This window comes from Pseudorasbora parva, chromosome 4, assembly GCF_024679245.1.
Source record: "Pseudorasbora parva isolate DD20220531a chromosome 4, ASM2467924v1, whole genome shotgun sequence".
In the NCBI taxonomy this organism is placed as follows: Eukaryota; Metazoa; Chordata; class Actinopteri; order Cypriniformes; family Gobionidae; genus Pseudorasbora; species Pseudorasbora parva.
Window position 1 is genome coordinate 51,846,766 of NC_090175.1, and position 13,700 is coordinate 51,860,465.

General features: G+C 37.4%; 1 protein-coding gene across 2 annotated transcripts in view; it reads left to right on the plus strand.

The window, feature by feature from the left end:
• Positions 1-13,700, plus strand: part of pard3ba (par-3 family cell polarity regulator beta a) — a 204,839-nt gene that overhangs the window by 144,412 nt on the left and 46,727 nt on the right. The gene's annotated exons all lie outside the window — the stretch shown is intronic.

The window sequence follows — 13,700 nt, forward strand, 5'->3', positions numbered from 1 at the left end:
AGAAATGCAGTGATTTGTGTCAAATGATTCCCCATACAGTGTTTTGAATGCAGTTTTGCAGTTCTTAAGGGATCCATATCGTGGAAACGGGACTATCCTGTGTCTTTTTCAATGAAGGAGTCTAAATTTGTCCCCGTGCTGATCCGTTGATATATAGTCAAGGCAATGGAGAGGGTGAATGATGGTACTGCATAAGGGCCTGCTGACGCAGCTGCATATGGAGGCCTTCCGATAATTACAGCACCTTGGTATTTGAGGATAAAACTAGTGAAATAACTATATGCTTTCTTTGTGTGATTTTATAAATATAGACAGACATATAAGATGACAGACATACAGTGAAATCCATGTCTTTAATTGAGATCGACAGGCTTGTGTTTGAGGGTTTTATATTTGGGCTTCATGCATAATCCCTTTCCGTCTTGACGGACATGAGAACTCTTTTCATGTTTGAGATGAAAGATGATCGAATGACAGTGCATGTCTCTTTAAACTATAAAATAGACCTTCTAAATCTCCTCTGTGAGGATTTCCCCCTGTTTTTCCAGCTCTGACTATCAATTGTTTAGCTTGTATTTGCATGGAAACCCTATAATTTTAAATCAGATTTGTGTGTGATTTGTGAGATTTGGAAAGTTTCACCATTTTTGCTGGCTTTTAAAGTCACCTTTATTTATGTAGTGCTCTACAATACAGATTGTTTCATATGAGCGTTACAAGGATAAACAGGAAAATACTGATTCAATGATGCAGACAGAGTTCAAATCTGCTGTAAAGCAGCTCTAAAAAGACCATTATGTCAATGTTCAGCTGATGTCAGTTCAGTGTAAGTGTTTAAAGGTCATTGAAAATGAAACAAGTTATCTTCAGCTGTAAAGCATCTTTGTAGAAAGCAGTGATGTGATCGTCCAGCGCAGTTTAATTATCATGGGATAGTGTCAGGACAATCAAATCAATAATATTGCTGAATATTATGTCTCCAACTGAGCAGGCCAGAGGTGACGGTGGCAAGGAACTAAAACTCCATCAGGTGACCGAATGGAGAAAAAACCTTGGGAGAAAGCAGGCTCAGTTGGGGAACCAGTTTTCCTCTGGCCAAAAGAACCAACACAAAAGGTGTGGTTATGATTCTGGGCTGCATCACCATTCAGATTGTGGTTTGGTATCATTCAGAACATTTCATTCAGCTCTTCTGCTTGAAGATTGGGTAGTGTAGGTTGGGGCTTGATTTTATTAATCCGTAATCAAATGGATTGTGTAAAATGGCCTTTAAAAGTGTGTTCACACTTGTAGTTCGGTTTGCTTAGTTTGTTTGGTCTGGACCAAAAAAAAAAGTTTAGTCTTTGTCCGCTTGGCGTTCACAGTGGCATTTTAAAACCAAACCTAAAGGAATAGGTATGTGTTCACAACCTGATTGGTCGACAGAATTTACCGAGCATCCATTTTATTGCTGTGTGCTGGGCTAAATGCACTCCCTGTAGTGTAGCCTACGTATGATGGTATTTTGACCAGCTGAGAACTTGTGAAGAGCTTATAAAATGAGTAAGGTAGTCAAATCAGCTGCAGGAGTCCCTCGGTCAAACACACACAAATGAAGATCTGCAGCGAAGAGATGTGGTTCTGATGCTTGTACCGAACTATGACAAGAAAGAACTAGTGTGCTTGAGCCTTCTGTCCTTTTTAGGGTTGCATCTTGTAACATCATGACCTGTTTTTGGTTCGTTTACATGTCCCTGGTATGTGCTTGGTTTTTATTTCATTCGTCTCGGTCCACTTTCAGCGGTCATGGTCCACTTGTTTGGTTTAGATGGCAGCAGTCATAAATGAACCACACTAACAGAGCAATTCCACCTAGGTTTATTTTAATAGAACCAAACATGCCACGTGGGAAGCATGTGAAGGTCTGTTTTATATTTAGCTAAAAAAATGTCTTTCCTATTTTCACCATTTACGATGTACACTTGCTATTCAGCTACCTTGTAAAATCATCCTTCCGTGACTGCAACGATTTTCACGCAGTGGTCAAATCGGCGCAACCATTGTGTTGAGAGATGCGTTGAAACCCTGACACGAGTCATGCGAAAGGGTCTCTCTCTTTAACGCTGATGAAATTCCCAGATATTTAAACTCCCAGCCAAATATCAGTCAGCCAAACAGCTTGGACGTATTCAACAAGGGTTTTTGCCAAACAACTCGTATCACATCTTTTCTTCCCAATCTGCTTCCTTATTGAATTTGAAAAATGACTTAATTAGCCATTGTGTTATGGTGCAATTTAATCTAATTGTAAAGTCTTTACGGGGGCTTTTTCATCATCTTAAAAAAAAGAAAAAGGCAAATTATAAACATGTGAGAGCATGATTCATGGTTCGTTTTTCAACTTTGCAGCAGAACGACCTGGTGATTTTCATTTCTTTCCTTTTAGGGGTGAAAATGTTGTGTTTATCGTATGACAGAGTGTGGTTTTGAAGACAGATGCGCTGTTTGCTTGGGCCGCAGTTACAGATGGATTTGTGGACTGCTTTCAACATGACAACAATAGAGCATCAGATTTTTGGAGCTTTGCTCTTTATAGCCTTTTTTGTGCTTTGGCTACCTGCTGTGATGCATTTAGATTCACTTTTCTTTCAGTGGTTTCACAATTAGATGTATTTCATTGCATGCACAAAGTCCGAGTGAAACAATGATTGAAACTATTTGTATTATTTGAGTTTCTTTTATGGATAAGTGTATAATAGCGGGTGTTTTGGCTGCGCGTAATGGATTCGTTTCAATATACAGTATTGTTCAAAATAATAGCAGTACAATGTGACTAACCAGAATAATCAAGGTTTTTCGTATATTTTTTTATTGCTACGTGGCAAACAAGTTACCAGTAGGTTCAGTAGATTCTCAGAAAACAAATGAGACCCAGCATTCATGATATGCACGCTCTTAAGGCTGTGCAATTGGGCAATTAGTTGAAAGGGGTGTGTTCAAAAAAATAGCAGTGTGGCATTCAATCACTGAGGTCATCAATTTTGTGAAGAAACAGGTGTGAATCAGGTGGCCCCTATTTAAGGATGAAGCCAACACTTGTTGAACATGCATTTGAAAGCTGAGGAAAATGGGTCGTTCAAGACATTGTTCAGAAGAACAGCGTACTTTGATTAAAAAGTTGATTAGAGAGGGGAAAACCTATAAAGAGGTGCAAAAAATGATAGGCTGTTCAGCTAAAATGATCTCCAATGCCTTAAAATGGAGAGCAAAACCAGAGAGACGTGGAAGAAAACGGAAGACAACCATCAAAATGGATAGAAGAATAACCAGAATGGCAAAGGCTCAGCCAATGATCACCTCCAGGATGATCAAAGACAGTCTGGAGTTACCTGTAAGTACTGTGACAGTTAGAAGACGTCTGTGTGAAGCTAATCTATTTTCAAGAATCCCCCGCAAAGTCTCTCTGTTAAAAAAAAGGCATGTGCAGAAGAGGTTACAATTTGCCAAAGAACACATCAACTGGCCTAAAGAGAAATGGAGGAACATTTTGTGGACTGATGAGAGTAAAATTGTTCTTTTTGGGTCCAAGGGCCACAGGCAGTTTGTGAGACGACCCCCAAACTCTGAATTCAATCCACAGTACACAGTGAAGACAGTGAAGCATGGAGGTGCAAGCATCATGATATGGGCATGTTTCTCCTACTATGGTGTTGGGCCTATTTATCGCATACCAGGGATCATGGATCAGTTTGCATATGTTAAAATACTTGAAGAGGTCATGTTGCCCTATGCTGAAGAGGACATGCCCTTGAAATGGTTGTTTCAACAAGACAATGACCCAAAACACACTAGTAAACGGGCAAAGTCTTGGTTCCAAACCAACAAAATTAATGTTATGGAGTGGCCAGCCCAATCTCCAGACCTTAATCCAATTGAGAACTTGTGGGGTGATATCAAAAATGCTGTTTCTGAAGCAAAACCAAGAAATGTGAAAGAATTGTGGAATGTTGTTAAAGAATCATGGAGTGGAATAACAGCTGAGAGGTGCCACAAGTTGGTTGACTCTATGCCACACAGATGTCAAGCAGTTTTAAAAAACTGTGGTCATACAACTAAATATTAGTTTAGTGATTCACAGGATTCCTAAATCCCAGAAAAAAAAATGTTTGTACAAAATAGTTTTGAGTTTGTACAGTCAAAGGTAGACACTGCTATTTTTTTGAACACACCCCTTTCAACTAATTGCCCAATTGCACAGCCTTAAGAGCGTGCATATCATGAATGCTGGGTCTTGTTTGTTTTCTGACAATCTACTGAACCTACTGGTAACTATTTTGCCACGTAGCAATAAAAAATATACTAAAAACCTTGATTATTCTGGTTAGTCACATTGTACTGCTATTATTTTGAACAATACTGTATGTCTTAAATGAGAGTATGTACAATAGTTATCTGTGGTGCGTGCGTGACAAGAATATACACTCCCCAGCCCCCCCAAACAAGATGCTGTTTGGATTCAAATAGGCAAATGCTTAAGAGACAATATTGGATCATACTAATGTGCCTAAGACTTTTGCACAGTACTGTCTGTGTATAAATCCCAGGGTTATTTTGTGTATCTAAAGTTGTTTTTTTTATGATATTGGATGTTTATTTTAGATGGGTGGTTGATTTTGATTTCACCTTTTTAACTTTAGTTAGTGTTTAATGTTGCTGTTTGAGCATAAACAATATTTGCGAAGTTACGATGCTCAGAGCAAAAGGAATATTTTATTTTAAAGAAATTGCTTGTTAAGGACTACAACAAACGGCTGGTAGAAACTACAACAAGCTTATACATGGGTTAGTGACATCACTAACTGTAAAATTTACATAAACCCTACCCTAAAAGATCACGCAACATAGATCATGTTAAGAAGAGGAAGAGCTGTTGTAGTAGAGCACATTTAGAATCTGCTCAAGCTGTCACATCCGTGTTTTCACAATAATTGTAATACAGTGCGCAACACAAATGCAGTAGCATGTCATTAAATCAAGATGACAACATAAGTTATAACTGTAGTTAAACTAAAATATACCTGTTCTATCTCCATGCAGCAGATATTCTCTGGTTCTGAAGGCATTTTACAACAGTTCCCACATGAGCGATTTATAGATTATCATGACAGAAAATGCTAATCAATGATTTGAAGATAGTAACTCCACATCAGCATCTATTTAGAAATGTCCTGTTGCATTCTTAATGTTGTCACCTCTTCTTAAGTCTCTCCACCATTGCCCGACTCCGGTTTGAACATAAAAGGCTGAACAGTTTCGGAACAATTTTTCCATTTTCAGTGTGTGTCTGCGTGAGGTAAAATCGGAGCTCTTGAAAGGAGTCCGGGAGCAGCAGCACATTTGCATTTAAATGGACATGCACAAAAATATGACAATTTTAACATGCTATTAAAAGTTATCTGTGGGGTATATTGAGCTACGACTTCACACACACTCTGGAGACATCAGAAACTTATTTTAAATCTTGTAAAAAAGGGGCATAATAGGACTCCTTTAAATAAATATTTTTGCTGAAAGTCAAAATATGCACAACAAAATTCATCCTTTTAAACATACAAATTCATCATACAACATTCAAATAAATAAAACTCTGTCATAAGTGTTTTTTTGTATTATTTTATTTCATTTTTTACATTAAACACAATTTTGACACCATTCTCTGGCATGTCATAATAACCCACACGCACGTCTGCTGCTTCCCAATCCATCCACCTCAATTCCATCTAACGTTCCAAATCGGAACCAACAAATCCAATGCGGCATCAAGCCAATTAGCACGCCTGTAATTCCACTACCCAGAATGCATCATACAAGAGTCGTGTCGCACGGTGAGATTACACACCAACCCTCATCTTGCGTTCCTAAGCCAACAGCAGTTAGACACATACTAGTTTAGCTGTAAACACGCTCATAGTGTTTGTTTATGAGTGAGCAGATGGCTTTGACAGTAATCTGAAATGGAGATGATTCTTTAATTTACTTAAATTTAGCATTTGGCTCTGTTTAATCCCTGGGTGCTTTTAAAGAAACTCAGCGCTCTCCCACGGCGCTCTTGACATGTTTTTGAATGTCGCTGAGTTTTGTGATGCTCTTGCAGTTTGGTGTGTTTGAAGTTGCAAAAGTTGTACAATTATGAATGTTTGCTAGGAAAGATCATTTGGGTTTGAGAATCTGTACAGTAATGGCAGCTGTGGCATGCACAGACTTTTACGGCTCCATAGAGAAACATTCAGCCGTGGCTTCAATTACAGTGAGCTACACGCCCTATAAAACAGCTAATACTTACTGCTTCATGAAAACAAGCATTAGCGACTGACAAACGGAAATGGGTCTTTACGTTTCTAAAGTACCGTAATATTTTAACACATACTTTTGATTTTACATTTTCCTTTAATGATATTGGCACTGCCATGAAGTTGAATATGGCCTGACAGCTTTTCTAGTATTTGCTAAGCCATTTACTAGGGCAGTTGCTAAGATGTTTAGGAAGATTTGTTTCGTCTGCCATGTCAAAATGCAAGTCTGTTCATTTTTTTTTTTTTAAAGCATTTAGTAGTTGAAACTGTTTTGATTACTCTCACAGAAAAATATAAATGGGTTAATTTTGGTTTTAAGAGCTGATTTACAGACACATGATGTGTGTGAAAAGTAGTTAGTATGTTTATCTGCCTTTGCACACACATCAACGACATTTGGTGCCCAACCCATATAATCATACAATGACGCTTACAATGGATTCAATATCTAGATATTTAGCATGGCACACATGCTTCAGCGGGGTGCGAGATGGACACATCATGTTTTATTTGCCGTCTGAGTGGGAACATATGAAGCTGTTAACACAATCGCTCAGTGCAGCCTGCAAGAGGCTAATTACTGGAATTTGTTTCTAAAATTGAACTCCATTCTGCAGTGATTTCCTCATTTATTCGTGCCGATGTGTTCTGTCAGTCAGGCGTTGTGGACTAAAACACATATTCATATTAGCAGAGAAGGTACACCAACTTATGAATATTAATGAGCTTTTGCATACTTAATCGCTCGTGGCAAGCCCTCCTCTCCGTGTTTGTTTGTGAGGGTTCATTTGTAGGTTCATCTGTGTCTTCAAACTTCACAAGTCTTGACGCGGTGCACGTCTCAAACTTTTTTGAACGTAGCTTAAATTGTCTACGAGGGGTATTAAAGCCTGTGTGTATTATAACAACTCAAGATGGCAGTTTAAGACGAAACAGTCACTTTATATAAAGAATAACCTTTATAAAATTATGACAGATGTTCTGCTCATATTTAGGTTTATAAGATGGGGATCAGGTGCTGCCAAACCCCAACAAAGAAAAAAAAAACAGCATAAAATCATCCTAAAAGGAGTCCATAATATGACTCATGCACTCTATTTCAAGTCTTATACGATAGCTTTCTGTGGCACACTGACTTATTCATTAATCATTTTGCCTTTCCTTGTATCTTATATGGAACTGAGCTTGCACCAAACAGGCTTAGACATTTAGGTCCGGTTTCACAGACAGGGCTTAGACTAAATCAGGATTAGTCCTTTGTTAAATTAAAGGTCCCATTCTTTGCGATTCCATCTTTCAAACTTTAGTTAGTGTGTAATGTTGCTGTTAGAGCATAAATAATACCTGTAAAATTATAAAGCTCAAAGTTCAATGCCAAGCGAGATATTTTATTTAACAGAAGTTCCCTTTCAAAGCCTACAGCGAACGGCCGGTTTGGACCACACCTCTGCACTTCCTGCTTTAATGACGCACCTAAAACCGTTTGTTGACGAACCCTCCACCCACAAGAACATGCAAATTCAGGGGCGTTGTCCTTTTGCTCTCGCAGGTCGAGAGAAGCGTTGTTTTTGTAGAGTGTGTTTGTCGCCATGCCATTGAAACGCTGTTATTTTCATCCCGGAGTCAAATCACCTTTGTTTGGCCTTCCCACGGACGCTGTACGTAGAGATCAATGGCTACAGTTTATGGTTAACTCGGTTCCGGAAAATTATAATCACAATTTAAAACTATGTGCAGCACATTTTGCTGAGGAGTGCTTCCTCAGTCTCAATCAGTTTAATGCCGGATTCGCAGAAAGATTATTCTTAAAAGACGACGCAGTTCCCTCTATGTCTGGAGAAGGCGTTGTTTATGGTGCACAACCGGTAAGTGTATTTTATTATTTAAGTTGGTCCGTTTAACAGTTTATGTAACTCATTACACAAAGTGCAACGCTGTTTAGCTTTGTTAACTAACGTTAGATGGTAATTGAACTAATCCAAAAAACTTAGCATATAAAAGTGTAGTAATTAATTCAGACACCATCGATTGTTGGTGTTTGTAATGATCAGTTTAAACTACTGAATAGACAGCTTACCATTCTGAAACATCCAGCAAAAGTCTTTCCTGAGCAGGTTGTAATCGATCCTCTTCGATATTCTCCGGGTCTGATCCTGGCTCAAATTGATAAGGCAATATAGACATGCAATAACATTGAGCGCGCGTATCTACCCGTTATGATAAGAGGCGGGACCTTTCCGTGCAAAGTGCGCTAAGCTGCTGTCCAATCACAGCGCGGGAAGCGCTGGACCAATCAGAACTCGTTACGTATTTTTGAAGGAGGGACTTCATAGAACAAGGAAATCATCAGGCCGTTTTTAGGACAGAGGAAACAGAGCTGTACAGATAAGCAAATTGTGTGAAAAATACTGTGTTTTTTTACACGCGAAACATGAACTCATGTTTTATTGCACACTGTAAACATAATCAAAGCTTCGAAAACACGCGAAGAATGGGACCTTTAAGACATTTAAGGAGCCTTAATAACCGTACCTTCAAAAAAAATATTACTGTTGGGCATCCTGAGACAAAGCAATGGCACTGATATATTTTAAGATATGTCAGTGCAAGTTATTTTTATTTAAAACAGCTCAGACATGCATTTTAATCAGAAACCGGGTGTTAGTTTTATATCATATTATATTATAGTCACAATATGAGATTTATATTGCTTTATATATATTTAATGGTTGCGTTATTATATACATTTACTTTTGTGTCCATGTAAAATTATATTATATTATATTAATTACAATATGAGATTTCATGGATGCATTATTGTAGACATTCAGCTATAAATATCTCCTTTTGTGTCTCCATTTAATATATTACATTTAATGCATTATACATTATTATATTATTATATCAGCATATATTGCAGTATGAGCTTATTTATATATTTTTTTGCAAATTATTATAACTAGTTTAATAATTTATTTTTAATAATGTCATATTTCACGTTATAAAATATCATGAATGTGCACTACAAATAGTTGTGAAGAGAAAAAAAGTGCTTTGTGAGTATAAATGGCAAGGATATGTAAAACCTACTCCCAAATATGCGTGTACTGGATTACTGTATGTGTGCGTTGATTTGTGTATTAGACACACAGCGAGAGTGTCAGTTTAAGTGTACACTGTTGTATTAAGTGTGTCAAGGTTTAGTCTGGAAACCACAAGCAGTATCCCATGACACATGCTCCTCGTCTTCCATCTCCTGACTCGCACATTGTGAACGGCGTTATGAGACAGGTCTGTGATTGATGGACTTCTCTCCAGCAGGCCCGGTCTCGGGGAACGCTGCTCTGACGGTAAAGGTTAACAGCCTCTTTCCCATCAGAGACACGCCTGGCCTGGAAGTGGTCAAATCACATTAACCTTTACTTTCACGCCTTTTTAATATTAGCAAGTGCTGCATAAAGAAAATCCCTTCATGGAGACTCAACACGCTCAAGTATAGAGGAACAGCACGGGCGGCAGTTTAAACTTTTTTGTCTTTTTTTCTTGGGAAAATTATTGTAGGAAAAAAATCACCACTACATAGAGCCAGGCTGTTACACAATAGTGAGGCTCCGTTCCTATTTTAAAGGTTCCTAATTTTGTTCTTCTACAGTAGGTTGCATCCAAAGTAAAAAAAACACTTTAATTTTCTCATAATAAACATTACACATCACCTCATTTTTCAAAGAGTGAAAATCATTTGAAGCTTCTGTCTCTCTAAACCCCTCCTTTCTATGAGCCTCCTCTGCTCTGATTGGTCAGATAGCCCAGTCTGTTGTGATTGGTCTACTGAAAAGTAGACAAGAAACAAAACAGCCATTATCATATCTAAATTTCAACTTCAGATCTTCCTCAGCGCTTATGCAGTGATAGGAACAGTTCCAGCATCCTTTTGAAGTGCATGTGACTCCAGTGTTTGAGGGCAGGGCAACATAGCCGTTGTGCACGGGCGGCCAATGAAGACCACAGGCTCTTTGTGAGTCTTGCTGACAACTCGTTTCGGCAGTTCAGAATCAATTCTTTCTTTTAGGAGCCAACATCTTTATTTGTCATGCATTTTGACCTTTGAATATTTGCAGACCTTTTACATTCACAAAAAACGCTGCATGAAAGGTAATATTCGAAAAAGCATAACGGGAGACTTTAATATGTCCGTAATCACTTCTAATCAGAAACCTTTTTTTTTTTCCACTCTGTGGGTGAAAACGAATGTTTTCGGATGGATATCATATGGTGAGAAGTCCATAAACGTCACCTTTCTGAATATTAGAATCGGAAATGTTGCTCCAGTCTTGCGGGGAGTGACAGATGCATGCTGTCAAACGACAGTCAAAGTGTCATTCTTACGGCGGATCGTCGGCCGTTTTGATTGATGTGCGCTTTATGGAAGACGCCATCTGCAGCTTGGACACGTGCCACTCAAAACTAGCAAGACTTTACAGTTTGGTCAACTGTGTAAAACATAACGCACATATGATTTTAAAACATTTAATGCCAGGAGGACAGGATTCGTGTCACAGAATGTGCTCATCACCACTGACGCTGGTGAAAAAATATTTGACAACTTTGAACTGTTTTGATAAATCTGCATCATTAGTGCAATGTCTGAACATATTGGTTTTCTGCACTAGTTGAGGATGATGGAGAATTGGATTCATCCAATTAGTGTCACAGTTTGGTTTATAAAGTAGAATAGACTATCACTGCAGTAGCTCTATTTCATCTTTTTTGTACAGTAGCTGACTCTAACATTTAGACATGTTGATATTTGTGGAAAACATTTACACTTAGTGTAACATTAAACTTTCCTGTCAGTGTCTAATGTTTAAGTAGTGGGGTGCAATGATTAAACTTTAAAAAAGCAACTGTGGTATGGGATTTTCACAGTGTGTACCAGTCATTTTTTGTTGCCAGACTGGCTGGATCTAGCAATTAATTCCAAGACTGTGACTGTAATCTTGGTTCAGTAGTCAATGGTTCCTGCTTTATATTTTCTGTTTAGATACTAGCCTTTTCTCTTTTTAGTCTCTGTTACTGCTAATGATGCCAGAGCGTTTGAAATATAGCTTTACTTAATCAGTCAGATTCTCACTGCTTTGGAATTAGTATGATAATCCTCTTTTACTGTGTTTTTGAGATTTTGAGACTAATTATAGTTACTGCATTTAATCCGTCAAACCTCTTTTCTCACTGTAACTCATTTATTGTTTCCTTTTTCTTCATGTAGTCTGTTTGTCCTTGATTATCAGCTAAAAGTCACTTAATGAAGTCATATCTGAGCATTGTGGAAAATGCTTTTTCTTATACTATATCCACATTAAAATATTGCTTTTTTATTTGGTAAAGTACAACAGGGTAAAGGGCTCCTTTGATTGTATTTTCCTCTAAATGACTAGATGGCACAAACACTTGCCTAAGCAATTTCCAAAAAACATCCTTGAATGGATGATCCTTGATGCGATCGCGGGCAGCAGAGCAAAGTTAATTCTGCGCTAATTTATTCCAATATTTGATTTAAGTAGCAAATAAGAATCACTAAAATTATTGAATATATTTTGAGACAAAGGTCTTCTTAATGATTTTCAGCTTTGTTCAATATAATTCAGGCAACAGTTTTTCAATAACGGAAGAATATGTAAAAGTTTGGCATTTGGGGTAAAAGTTAGTTGGGGTTAGCTGACTTAGATTCACATTGTAAATATATTAAGTTGCTTCTTCACCTTAGAGATAATCACTATATTTGTAATTAAACCACCATACTATTTAAAAAACATTATAATAATCAAATCATATGATAAAATATGATTTATTGTTACTACTGTAATTCTATATAGATTTTTATGGGATATCCTTAAATGCTTTCAGATTCTTTACTTTTTTAAATTATTTTGTTTTTACATTTTTTTAATTATATTTATATATGAACATATTTAACTGACAGCATATTAATTTATCAAAAAAAAATATTTTATTTATCAAACTAAACAGAAAACATTATAAAAAACATTATTTTAGCTCAAGAGTTTGTATCAATACTGTGTTGCCCGTGTGTGAGGCAAAAGCCCCCCCGTCACCACCTCAAGCTTTTTAAACAAAATAAAACACTTTATGATGTATTTTCACACATCATAAATTGTTTATTATATTCATTATAAAGATACATTTTACTACTGTGCATCATTTTGTGCCTTCAGTTCAACCTTTTTTCTTTAAAAGATTATTGCTTTTATTCAGCAAAGATGCTTTAAATTGATTGACACTAAATACATTAATTATATATATACATTAATTATATATATATATATATATATATATATATATATATATATATATATATATATATATATATATATATACAGGTGTGAATCAGGTGGCCCCTATTTAAGGATGAAGCCAACACTTGTTGAACATGCATTTGAAAGCTGAGGAAAATGGGTCGTTCAAGACATTGTTCAGAAGAACAGCGTACTTTGATTAAAAAGTTGATTAGAGAGGGGAAAACCTATAAAGAGGTGCAAAAAATGATAGGCTGTTCAGCTAAAATGATCTCCAATGCCTTAAAATGGAGAGCAAAACCAGAGAGACGTGGAAGAAAACGGAAGACAACCATCAAAATGGATAGAAGAATAACCAGAATGGCAAAGGCTCAGCCAATGATCACCTCCAGGATGATCAAAGACAGTCTGGAGTTACCTGTAAGTACTGTGACAGTTAGAAGACGTCTGTGTGAAGCTAATCTATTTTCAAGAATCCCCCGCAAAGTCCCTCTGTTAAAAAAAAGGCATGTGCAGAAGAGGTTACAATTTGCCAAAGAACACATCAACTGGCCTAAAGAGAAATGGAGGAACATTTTGTGGACTGATGAGAGTAAAATTGTTCTTTTTGGGTCCAAGGGCCACAGGCAGTTTGTGAGACGACCCCCAAACTCTGAATTCAAGCCACAGTACACAGTGAAGACAGTGAAGCATGGAGGTGCAAGCATCATGATATGGGCATGTTTCTCCTACTATGGTGTTGGGCCTATTTATCGCATACCAGGGATCATGGATCAGTTTGCATATGTTAAAATACTTGAAGAGGTCATGTTGCCCTATGCTGAAGAGGACATGCCCTTGAAACGGTTGTTTCAACAAGACAATGACCCAAAACACACTAGTAAACGGGCAAAGTCTTGGTTCCAAACCAACAAAATTAATGTTATGGAGTGGCCAGCCCAATCTCCAGACCTTAATCCAATTGAGAACTTGTGGGGTGATATCAAAAATGCTGTTTCTGAAGCAAAACCAAGAAATGTGAATGAATTGTGGAATGTTGTTAAAGAATCATGGA